General features: G+C 47.9%; 1 protein-coding gene across 1 annotated transcript in view; it reads right to left on the bottom strand.

Annotated features, from left to right (window-relative positions):
• Window positions 1-13150, bottom strand: part of LOC144587408 (uncharacterized) — a 36995-nt gene that overhangs the window by 1623 nt on the left and 22222 nt on the right. The gene's annotated exons all lie outside the window — the stretch shown is intronic.

Below are 13150 nucleotides of genomic sequence, written 5' to 3'. Positions count from 1 at the left end.
TGTGACACAGCATGTGAGACTGGGATCACAAAGACCTGATTGCAATTAGGGATGAGCCGTTTGGATTTTGTGGACTGCAAATCCCATCATTCTCCAGCGCGGGAATTCCCTCATTACAGACACTGTAATTTTGGCTCGCCTGGGAGAAAAGGCTAAGCTAGAAGGCTTCATGGGTCAGCATAGACCAAGCTCTGCCTAGCTTCCTGTTCAGAAAGGAAGTTCTCACCTAGTACTGGGTCAGTTTCCTTTCTGAACAGAAACCATGGACACAACGAGGCTACACCAAGCCACTGAGAATTCCAGCTTAGGCCTTGTGTCCCAGGTGAGCCAAATTTAGTCGGTCAGATCCTGACGACCAGGGTCAGAGCCACAACCTAAAGAAAACAGCTCTGTTGAAGAAACTTATTTAACCAGCAAAAGCAAAGAACAGAACCCAAATGGGCCCGTGACACCAAAGGTCAGGAAATTCACACTTCTGTCTGATTTTCACAGTCGTGTCACACATGGAGAATGGGAGGTGTTGCGAAATAACATCTGAGCAACACCCCGCCCGACCTTATCCCTGCCAACGTCTGTGTGCATATGATTGCACAGAGATATTGGTGAAATCAACCCTGAGTGCTGACTGGAAGGACAGATCCTGAAGCTGAGGCTCCAATACTTCGGCCATCTCATGAGAAAAAAAGACTCCCTGGAAAAGACCTTGATGTTGGGAAAGTGTGAAGGCAAGAGGAGAAGGGGACGACACAGGACGAGATGGTTGGACAGTGTCATCGAAGCCACCATCATGAATTTGACCAAACTCTGGGAGGCAGTGGAAGACAGGAGGGCCGGGCGTTCTCTGGTCCATGGGGTCACAAAGAGTCACCCTCCCATGATGACCTAGGAAGTTACAGGAGATGTAACTCTGCACCATCCTGTTAACTAAATCCTATAACTATTAGTGGATTTTATTTTAGCATCACCAGCCCTCTTTGAGATGACTTTTCTAAAAGCTTGAAAGCTTTCAGAGCTGAATTCATTTCTTAGCTTAACCCCCACCAGGAGTTAGCAGGAAAATCCTGTTAGGGTATATTTCTCCTAAATTCCCACTCTTGGCATAGGGCCTCATTTTAGCCTAGCCTATCCTGGGATCTCTGGCCAAGATTGCCGTTTTAATGGATTGATTTATCACAGTTACTGTTCTTATATTTCATCAAGTTATCTCTAGCTTATGTGATCTCCAAAATGCCGTGTTCTCAACTTGTCTTGCTTAGGTCCCGCAAACTCAAGCCTGTGGCTTCCTTTAGGGAGTCAATCCATCATGTATTTCCTGTTTTCCTGCTATTTTCCACCTTTCTCAGCATTATAGTATTTTCCAAAGAATCCTGCCTTCTCATGATGTGCCCAAAGTAGGACAGTACAGTGGTGCCTCGCTTAACGAGCGCACCGTTTAACAATGAATCCGCATAGCGATGTCGCTTTTGCGATCGCAAAAGCAATGTTTAGATAGGGAAAAACTCGCATTGCGATGATCGGTAAGCATTATGCTTACCGATCTTCGCATTGCGATGTTTTTACAACAGCTGATCGGCGGTTCCAAAATGGCTGGGGAGTGCCCAAAATGGCCACCGCTACTGTTTTCACGCCCTGCCTTCGCTTACCGAGGGCGCGAAAATGTCGGCGCTATGGAGGAACTTCGCTGAACGGTGAGTTTGGGCCCCATAGGAACGCATTAAACTAAGTTTAATGTGTTCCTATGGGGGTTTTCGATCCGTTTAGCAATGTTTTTGCATAGCGACGATTAATCCGGAACGGATTAACGTCGCTATGCGGGGCACCACTGTATCAGCTTTTCACTTCTAAGATGATGATTAAATGTTTTTATAACAAGGGTAACCACTTTCCTCTAGAAAGGTCCCTAACTTGTTCTAGATTAGAAAAACAGAATACTGGCTGTTCAAACCCAGGGAGAATCATCTCGTAAATAATAAACATTCTCACTTAAATATTTTCTCTTGACAAAAGTATAAATGGGATCTTTACCTAAAGAGGCTACATTTTCATGGATCTCCGCCATAACTTCCTCATGCATAGCTCTTTGGTCCGGATTCAGCAACGCCCACTCCTCCTCGGTAAAATGCACAGTCACCTCTTCCAAGATTAGTGGATTCTAAAAGAGAAGAAAATACTTTTTCCCTTTTCGATGCTAAAATGGTTGTTCCACGGATGGTAGGAAATCATTAATATATGGAGACTGGTCTTTTGCCTTGCAGGATCCCACAAAAAGACTTTTCCAGGGCGTTTCCTGTGTGTGCCTCTTTTTTTAAAAAAATGAACATATTTTATTTATGAAGGCCATAAACAGCGCAAGTAAGAGGCAGATCACGTTAGCCAACAGAAGGGGTCAGAGCTTTAGGGCCAAAACCCTATTCTGGGTGTTCTCAGACAGAAAAGCAGCAGGTGGGAAAAAAACATTAAATAAATCAGATTTTCATGTTTGTCTCCTTGACCACCTACTTGCCAAACGTTATTTCTGGGCCTAACTGTTTAATTAGTTATTTGTTCAACAACGGAGGCTACCCAGGTCCAGAATAACTGGCCACTGCCTGGATCTAATGGTCGGGAACTGTCAGACAGTACATGTATTCCTCATTCTCTACACCATGACCAGGAGCAAGGTGGGGCCTCTTTATTCTCATTTACTGTTTTCTGATTTTTAACATTGTGTTTAATATTATACTGGGTCCTTTTTTGGGAGAAGGGCAACGTAATAATTTTAATCAATAAAAATAATATTTGTTTTTTGTTTGATTTATTTACATGCTACCTTTCTCCCCCCTTAGGAGTTCCAAGGTGACTCGCAAAAACTAAAATACACAGTACTAATAATGCCATACCATGCCTCTTGGAAGCCTACAGAATATATTTCAAAAAATGTAAATACGTGTATTTATTTATTTATTTAATTTATTTATTTTATTTATATCCCGCCTATCTAGTCAATAGACCACTCTAGGCGGCTCTAGCTGTATGTTTATAATGAATAATATTCACTGGTCTCCTTTGACAGAGCCTATTTACCGCAATGACTCTCCTGCTAGCTCTGGGATCCTAACCACCTTGCTTTTATCTGCTTGTCCCTGGCAACTAAAATAACAGCTGCTGGATAGCTCTGTGGTTTAGATCCCTGCCTGTGGAATCAGAGGTTGGGAGTTCAATTCCCCCACTGGGCCTGCTTGACAGGGGCTGGAATGGATGATCTCTAGGGTCCCTTTCCAGCTTTGCAGCTCAAAGGTTATTATTATGAATCAGAAGGACATGCTTGCCCTCCCGGTTTGCAGGTGGGTTTCCCACAGGTTACGGATGCAAAGAATCAAAGGGAAAGAGGCAGACACTTTCAAGCCATGAGCGACTTTGTCCTTGATTTAATCTTTCCTGACCTCAAAAGCCACTCCGATTCCATTCTCCACAGCAGATGATCTAGTTGTACACGTTCCTGGCACAGTTTCACCACCTGCAAAGGGGGCAAAGTTTGTGGGAGAGTATATTTTATTCTTTATATCAGGTATATGCATAGTATAGCCTACATGCGACACCCCTAGACCATTTCTGATCACAGCCTCCTTCAGACCCCTAAAACTGGAGCTTTCTTGGGAGTTTTTGCAACCTCGCATGCTGCCTGTCGCTTGTTTGGCCGAGACGGACTTTTCCGGGCTTGGGTGCCCGTCAATTTATCCAGCACCAACCAATCATTCCTTCCCATCTCAACATTCAAAGACAGCCCCGCCTCTCTGCTGAGCATTCTAGTTCCCTCTCTTTTGTCTGATCGAAGCCTTTTGTGTTGCATGTTGTCTTTCTGTTGATCTCTTCATGCCTGGCGGTACTGAAATGTTTTTTGTTCTTTCTCTTAAAAAATGTCTCAGAGTGAGCTATTAAGATCTTCAGGGCCAGGGAATGAGAAAAGGTTCCCCTTGACAATTTTTGTCCAGTCGTGTTTGACTCTAGGGGGCGGTGCTCATCCCTGTTTCCAAGCCATAGAGCCAGCGTTTTGTCCGAAGACAATCTTCCGTGGTCACATGGCCAGTGCGACTTAGACACGGAACACTGAGGGAATGAGAAAGGGGTGGACAATTTGGAGAACTTGTCACTATTCTGCTGTGAGCTGGAGGACAAAAAGACAGAGGAAAAGGGAGAGTGAGCCGTCCCCTTCCACGTCTAACAAGGAGGACAGTAACAGTGGTGTAGAAAAGACTACAGGAGAAGGGCTAGAGATAGGAGGAAATGGGGAGGAGCCTAAGAAGGAGGAGAGAAGGGTGGAGGTGTTCCCAACATCGACATCATGGCTTGTCACCTGCAATGGAGTTTTCCTCCAGGAAACTGTACAAATCCCTTTTGAAGGCATATAGGCCAGATGCCATCACCCATTCTGGTGGCAAGGAGTTCCACGGACTAACCACGCTCTGGGTCAATAAATATTTTCTTTTGTTTCTCCTCACTCTCCCAACACTTCATTGGAGTTGAGGTCCCCTGGTTCTCGTATTGCCTGAGAGGGAAAAGAGCTTCCCTCTATCCACTTTATCCGCCCTCTGCAGAATTTGATACCTCTCCATCACGTTCCCCCCTCAGGCGCCTTTCCTCGAGACTCAAGAGCCCCACATGCTGTAGCCTTTCCTCCTCAGGGAGGTGCCCCTGCTAAGTCATCATTTGAGTCGCTCTCTTCTGCACCTTTTGCACCTATACACTTTTGCCCCTTTCTCTAAAGCCTATAGGTTTTAGAGATACAGTATTCAGTGATACCCAGTGTAGTGTGATTAAGAGAGGGACAGACTGTGACTCCAGAGTCCTGCATTCGAATTCTTGTTCAGGCGTGGAAACTCGCTGAGGGTGTGGAACCGGTAAAACCACTCCTTAGATATCTCACTTACCTGGAAAGCCCTATTTACGTCCTTATACGCGGGTTCTAACTTGAAGGCACAGAACACCGACGAAACAGAAGCAATCCTTCAGCAATCCTTACCCAGTGAAGTATCACCTTCACCCTCCTCTAGCTGGTCTTTCCGAAAGAGCAGCTTCTGTTTAGCATCTGACAGATCTCCTTCTGTCCTGGAGGTATTCTTAGCCACTTCTGACTGCTCCGGCAGGTAGACAGAGGATTGGAGAAGAAACGGAACAAGACAAGGCAAAGTTTTGGGGTTATGCCTTCCTTCGTGAAAACTTAGCAGAAAAAGTGGCTAGTGCAAATTCAAGTCGCTGGGAAATCAGATCTTTGGGATAATGACCTCCAGGCTGATTTAACAGAAAAAGACAGGTTACTTACCTGTAACCATGGTTCTTCCAGTGGTCATTCTGTGAATTCACACAATAAGGGGTTAAGTCAGCGCCTGCGCTGGTCTTCTCGGAATATTCTAGAGCTCTGCAAGAGAAACATTGTCAAGATTATCTATACTGCGCATGCTCCGCCCGCCCAATCCTCAGTTTCATTTATCCGCCATATACAATGTGCAAGAGATCTGCAGACATACAGTGACGGATAGTGGGGAGGACGGGCGGGTTTGTGTGAATTCACAGAATGACCACTGGAAGAACCATGGTTACAGGTAAGTAACCTGTCTTTCTTCTGCGTGGTCTTCTGTGAATGCACACAATAAGGGGTTATTAACAAGCTGGCTTACCGGCTGGAGGGCCGTCACTGGAGGGCAGATGCAAGGAGAGCTCTCCCAAATCTTGTCTCCTTCCTCGCTCTCATGTCAAGTCTATAGTGAGAAATGAATGTGGAGACACTTGACCACGTAGCAGTTCTGCATATATCAGGAAGATCAACTCCACGCAGAAGTGCTGTAGAGGAGGCCACTGCCCTAGTGGAGTGGGCACGGAGACCTTCTGGAGGAGGCTTGTGTTGTAACTCGTATGCCAAGGAGATTGCTGAAACCAGCCAACGAGAGATAGATGAGGAGGAGGCTGGTAAACCTTTTTTGTGTCCAAAATAGCATAGAAAAAGTTTAGGTGATAACCTGAATTCTTTGGTACGTGCGACATAGAAAGAGAGTGCCCTCCTTACATCTAGAGAGTGGAGCATGCGTTCTGTTTCGTTGGTGGGTTGTGAGAAGAAGGTAGGTAGGACCAGTGGTTGATTCAGATGAAACTCTGAGACGACTTTCGGGAGGAAGGATATGTCCGTATGAAGAATGACTTTATCATTAAAGAATTGTAGGAAAGGTTGATCCGCTCGCAATGCAGCCAGTTCACTAGCACGACGGGCCGAGGTAATGGCTACCAGAAATAAAACTTTTAACGACAGCAACTTTAGAGAACAGGTAGCTAGAGGTTCAAAGGGAGGGCACATGAGTGCCCTGAGGACCAAGTTCAAAGACCATTGGGGTACCAAGGGTTTGATTGGTGGTCTAATGTGAGAGAGTCCTTTAAGGAAGGCCTTGACTGTGGGATGAGAGAACAGACGTGACGACGGTGATTCTCTGGGTTGAAAGGAAACAATTGCAGCGAGGTAAACCTTTAAGGTGGCAACAGATAGCTTAAGGTCAAACAAGTAACGAAGGAACTGAAGCACTGTAGAAAGCGAAGCTGGAACAGGTGATAAACCTTTTGAGTCAGTGAACTTGATGAAACTCTTCCACTTATAGGCATATAGCGTGGAGGTAGAGGCCTTCTTGGACTGATCTAAGATCTCCTTGATCTGCGGGAGATCCTCCACGCTGTGAGGCGGAGAGTGTGGAGGTCGGGATGGAACACCGTTCCCGCATCCTGTGTGATGAGGGCTGGGAAGCTGGGAAGTCGCACTGAGTCCACTGCCATGTCTACCAATGTTGGAAACCAAGGCTGCCGAGGCCAGAAGGGTGTTACAAGTATGGCTTCCGCTGACTGATGATGGAGTTGAACTAAGGTTCTCTGTATTAGCGGGAACGGAGGGAAGGCGTAAAGCAGGCCCTGCTTCCAAGATAGCATGAATGCGTCTCCCAGTGAGTTGCGGCCTAACCCCGCTCTGGATGCGTAGAGAGGACACTTCGCATTCTGGTGCGAGGCAAAAAGGTCTATAAGAGGCTTGCCCCAACGTTGACAGAGTTGGTTGAACACCGACATGTCCAGCTCCCATTCGTGCATCTGGTCTAGACGACGACTGAGCTGGTCTGCAAGAAAATTGTCCTCCGTGGATAGATGAACTGCTACTGGGAATATGTGGTTCTGGTAGCACCATTCCCAGAGAGTGACCGTGAGAAACAGCAGAGATGGAGAGTGAGTGCCCCCTTGCTTGTTGATATAGTACATGGCCGTGGTGTTGTCGGTGACTATTTGAACACCACGGCCACGTACTAGGGGAAAAAAGGCTTTCAGTGCTTTGAAGACTGCTAGAATCTCGAGGTGATTGATGTGAAACGACCGTTCCTGATGAGACCATAGAGCGTGGACACGACGGTGGCCGCAATGCGCTCCCCAGCCCGTGGGGCTCGCATCCGTGGTAATCTGAGCCGTGAGCCGTAGAGGGCGGAATGGACGACCCACCTGTAGATGTGGAGGGAAAGCCCACCACTGGAGTTGGTGTACTAACTCCTTTGACACCAGCAGCTTCTTCCCCTGATGGTCCTGGAGAGGATTGAAAAGGGTTAACAGCCATATCTGTAAGGACCTGAGTTTTAGACGAGCGTGGGAGACCGCGGAAGTCGTGGAGGACATCAGCCCTAGAAGATGTTGGGCATGTCTCGCCGATACGGAACGACCCGGGTGAAACTTCTGGATGGCGGTGCGAATCTTGTGTATTCGTTGACGTGGAAGAAAGATGCGCCCCTTCCGCGCATCTATCTTGGCACCAATGTAGTGTACCACCTTGGATGGGGAAAGGCGTGATTTCTTGTGATTTACTGTGAGTCCTAAGCCGTTGAGGAGGCGTAGGATGAACTTGGTATCTCTGAAGGCCCTGCGCCTGGATGGAGAGACGACTAACCAATCGTCGATGTATGGGAATACGTGAATGCCGTTGAGTCTGAGGTAAGCCGCCACAGGAGCCATGCATTTTGTGAATGTGCGAGGCGCTGTGGCGAGGCCGAATGGAAGAGCGAGGTACTGGTAAATTGTGTTCTGGAAAACGAATCTGAGGAACCTTCGGTGATCTGGATGGATGGTAATGTGAAAGTAGGCGTCCTTCAGATCTATGAGAACAAACCAGTGTTTCCTTTTCAGGAGGTGTGTGATGGACTCCAACGTCACCATGCGAAATCGACGAGGGAGCAGGTAAGTATTTAGGTCTCTTAAGTCCAAGATGGGTCGCATGCCGCCATCCTTTTTGGTGACGGCAAAATATCTTGAATAGAAGCCGTTGGGCATATCTGCTGTTGATACTGCTTGAATGGCTCCTTTTTGAAGCAGAGAGTGAACCTCCTCCTCTAGGGTAGAGTTTGATGCAGTATACTGTACTCTTCCCAAAGGAGGATATTCTGTAAACTCTAGGCGGTAGCCGGAGGAAACAATCCTTAAAACCCAGGAGTCGTTTGTAATAACTGACCAATTTCGATAATATGGCTGAAGTCTTATGTCTGTGATGACAGGTGAAGGGTATGCTAGCCAGTCAAAGATATTGTTTGTGTTTCTTGGCAGGTGGCTTGAAGGTCTGACGACGCTGCGACGTGTGGTGCGCACGGTAAGTAGATGGAGCGGAAGAATTTTGAGGTAAAGCGGACCGGGAGGCCTCTCTGAACTGTCTAAACTGTTGGGAAGGTTGACTGTATTGATTGGAAGAACGTTTCCATTGATATCTGTTGAACTTTGGTTGTGGCTGAATGTAATAGGATTTAGCAGTCTTCTTAGCCTTGTGTAAGTCCTCAAGGTGGGTATCCGTCTTTTCGCTGAAAAGACCAGTAGAATCAAATGGTAAATCCTCCACCTTAGCCTTTACATCCTCGAGGATGTTAGCAGCACGCAACCAAGCATGTCGACGCAGGTTAATAGCAGTGACGAGGATTCTAGCTGATGCTTCCACTGAATGCCTCGTTGCAATCCTCTGGTGCTTGGAAACCGTCTGGGCTTCCTCATAGGTGTTTAAAAAGGTTTGTCGTGCATCTGCTGGCAGCATGTGCAAAGCTGGCAAGATTTTTACCCAGAGCTGTTTTTGATATGCTCCTAGGGCGGTCTGATAATTAGCGACTCTGAGTATAAAGGCGATTAAAGAGTAGATTCTTCTACCAATCAACTCAAGCTTCTTTCCCTCCTTGTTCGTGGGGACCACATGCGCCCTTCCTGATGGTTTGGTGCAGCTGGTCTCCACTATAAGAGAATTTGGGATAGGGTGCTTTAAAAGGAACTTAGCATCCTCCCCAGCAATCTTATACATGTTGTCTGTCCTCTTGGGTAACGGTACTGCTGCTGAAGGGTGTTCCCAAAATTCTTGAATGATCTTCAATAAGGTAGGAAGGAAGCAAAGGCTAGGAGGTGGTGACCGCTCTTTATTAATATCCCCAAAGATGAGGTCTTCTTCTGGTGGTGCAGGTTCGTCGACGCGCAGCTTAAGTGTCTTGGCTAGTCTTGCCAGCATTTGTGAGTAAGAGGAAAAATCTTCTGAGGGTGAGGAATCGTGAGGATTGCCCGTATCCGAATCCACCGTCTCTCCCACTGGTAGCTCATGAGGCGTGGGTTGAGGAGGTGGTTCTTCCTCTGACTGGGATTCTTGCGAAGAAAAGGAAGCATCATCATCCTCAGATGAAGGCTCATGCCCTCTCGTTCGACGTGGAGGTGGGGGCTGAGGCATGACTGGAGGGACGGGTTGAGGAAGAGGAGGTGGAGGAGGAGGAGGCGCGGTCGGCATCGACGGAACCGTAGAAGGCGGAGCAGTGGGAGGAGCTGGTAGTGGAGGAGGTTGAACGACGTCCCTTACTCTCTTCTTATGTCGACGTCGATGTTTTCTAGGGGGGGTCGACGATGGAGAGGAAGAAGAAGAGGGGGAAAGATAAATGTATCTGACCCTCCGACGGCGATGACGGCGGTCGGTCGATGTCGACGTCGAGGAGGAATAGGATTGGTGTCTGTACCGACGCTTGTGGCGGCGACGATGGGAGCCGGACGAGGAGGAGTCAACCGACGTCGACCTATGGCGACGTCGAGAGCGTTTGCGGCTGTCTCTGCTGTCTCTCTGAGGTGAGACAGAGCGATCCCTGGAGCAATGCTTCCTCTTTGCTGTCTTCTTCCTCGGTGGCGAGGGAGGATGAGGAGGTAACGGCGATACAGATGGAGCCGGTGAAGCCCGCCCAGAAGACACGGGGCTAATCGGGGCAGAACCCAAGCTTGTTGTTGCTCGAACAAGCTGGCTTGGCGTCGGAGAGGGAGCGCCAAGGGGTATAGCCGGCTCAGGCTGACGAGGAGGAAGGGGGGTAGCCGCCCCCGACGTCGAGTCCTTGTCTCTCGACAAATCCTCCAGTAAAGGCGAGAGAAGGTCGGCAGATCCCGGCAAAGCTTGGGATACAGCGTCCTTAGCCTTTGTAGAAGCCTTAGTTTTCGCCTGTTTTGCAGATTTCACGGGTTTGGCGGGCAGCGCGAGCTTGGACGTCGAAGACTTTTTAGAAGGCTTCTTAGACTTTTCAGGTAAGTCCGAAGACTTACTGGCTACTGTAAGGCCCGGAGCACCCTCAGAATGGGGGGCTGAGGAGGTGGAGGGAGTCTCCATAGGCGAAGGTTGGGAGGCAGCCAGGGCTGAATTCCACAGGTGTAATTTTAGCCTCTGTTGTCGAGCCTTCAGGGCTGCCTTGGTAAACGCCTGGCAGTGTTCACAACTCTGGGCGGAATGGGATTCCCCCAGGCAAAAAAGACAAGTGTCGTGCCCGTCCTGGAAAGGGATTTTGCCCGAGCAAACGACACAGCGACTAAAGGGGCCCGAAGGTGGAGGGGGCATAGGAGAGGCGAGTACTCGCAGCAGCCGTTGAAAAGGGCGGGAAAAAGGGCGAGACTCACAAGCGGTAAACGGAGCAGCCGCTGAGGAAAAACAAGTCCAATAGGCAAGAGACGAAGTCGTTAGGCATGCAATGGTCGAAGAACCGGGAAATCCTGACGAAATTTGGCAACAGAAAGGGCGAGAGTAGAGGAGCTCTACCGAGAAGAACCATTCCACACGGCGGAGAAATGGAACTGAGGATTGGGCGGGCGGAGCATGCGCAGTATAGATAATGTTGACAATGTTTCTCTTGCAGAGCTCTAGAATATTCCGAGAAGACCAGCGCAGGCGCTGACTTAACCCCTTATTGTGTGCATTCACAGAAGACCACGCAGAAGAAGCTGGCCATTCTAAGCCCCTTGGAATGAGAGCTTTTTAAAAAAAGAGGAGGACTACAAATCCCAATATCCCCTTGTAAGCACGGCCAGGGGCCGATTTATGGGAGCTGTTGGGCCTTCACAGCCCTTGGAAAAAATAAACAAAGCCCTAGAACCCACCAACCACCAACCAGGGTCACCGGCCAGGAGCTGATGGGATTTGTGGCCACAGGGAAACTGTTTTTCTGAACTGGGCATGGCATTCCCAGGATGAATCGTTCATCTCACCTGCTTTTTCTCCTCCGCCTGGCTCAGGAGGAAGCCTTCGGCCAGGGCCACCGCCTGGGAACTGGTCTCCGCTTCACATTCCCTCACCCAGCTGGACATCTCCGGGGGAAGGATGGCCAGGAACTGCTCCAGGACCACCAGGTCCAGAATCAGAGCCTTCGTGTGTTGCTCCGGCTTCAGCCATTCACGGCAAAGATGATGGAGGCGGTTGCAGACTTCTCGGGGCCCCGCAGCCTCCTGGAGATTGAATTCTCTGAAGCGCTGGCACCCTATGCCAGAGCTGAAGGCTTCTCCGTTCAGGGTCTTCGCCATCGTCCTTTCCTGGAATGCCCTAATATCGTCAGCCTTTTCCATACGAATCCCTTTTCCCGTTCCACAAGCAGCTGATTCTGGCATTCCCACCTCTAGTCTGTACAATAAATCAGCCTGCAGGAAGGAATCAAAAATTTTTCTTTCTGAAAGCAAGGATCATAGCAAGGCGATGTAAAGCTAAAACAACCCAGGAGGGAGTAGCAGATGGGCGAGACCAGGGTTCGAATCCACACTCAGACATGGAGATTCATGAGGGTGGCTTTAAATATCTCACTTGCCTTGAAAGGCCTATTAGGGTCATCTTGAATGGCACGTAACACACATGTAAACTGAAGATGAAGTTGAGAATAACTCTCAAATTCTCTGACCCCTTCCAAAAAAAAGTTTTTACCACAAAGCAATAGTCATAAAGATTTTCTGTAGCACATGTAAGAGAGGGCCAAACATTCAGAAAGAAACTAGAGTACAGGTGGAAATCTGCCACCCTGGGATGTGAACCGGTCTCTGAACAACTCCACAATTATTTAGTCCCTCCCCATTCCAGGTTCTGTAGAAAAGTTGGAGGCAACAGGAAAAGAGGAAAACCAAATGTAAGATGGATTGACACCATTAGCGAACCCACAGGGTTGATTTTGCAGCAGCTGTGCAGGGCTGTTGAGGACAACGCATTTTGGAGATCGTTCATTCAGAAGGGCACCATAAACCAGGGGTGATGTTGATAGCATGTGACAACAACAGAAGCTTAAAACACGTGACTCTTCAAAGAGGATAGTCCCAATTAACAAAACAATATTATGATCATCTTTGCAGACACCCTCGGCCTGATCGGATCATATTGCAGATACCCTGGACTGCCAAAAATGTTGAGTCAAGTTGGTCCATAATCCAAGTAGCCCAGAACACATAGAAAGCTATCTTGCATTTTTTTTTACTGCATTGAATGCAGACAATTTATACCAGCTGTTATTCAACTTTTTAAGCTCAAGATTTTGCTCCACCTGTTATATTGTATACCAATGTGGATTCTAGGATTTCACACAAGTATAGAGAGTTTTTCCCTTCATGGATTGCTGACAGAAAGCAGATTGATTACTGTATATTCTCTGCAGCCAAAGATGGAGAAGCTCTATACAGTCAGCAAAAACAAGACCTGGAGCTGATTGTGGCTCTGATCATCAGCTTCTCATAGCAAAATTCAAGCTTAAACTGAAGAGAGTAGGAAAAACCACTGGGCTAGTCAGGTATAATCAAAACCAAATCCCTTATGAATACATAGTGGAAGTGAAGAACAGATTTAAGGAAGTAGATTTGGTGGACAGAGTGC

This window comes from Pogona vitticeps, chromosome 2 (genome assembly GCF_051106095.1).
Source record: "Pogona vitticeps strain Pit_001003342236 chromosome 2, PviZW2.1, whole genome shotgun sequence".
NCBI classification, from domain to species: domain Eukaryota; kingdom Metazoa; phylum Chordata; class Lepidosauria; order Squamata; family Agamidae; genus Pogona; species Pogona vitticeps.
This window is presented reverse-complemented; position numbering and strand designations above follow the sequence as displayed.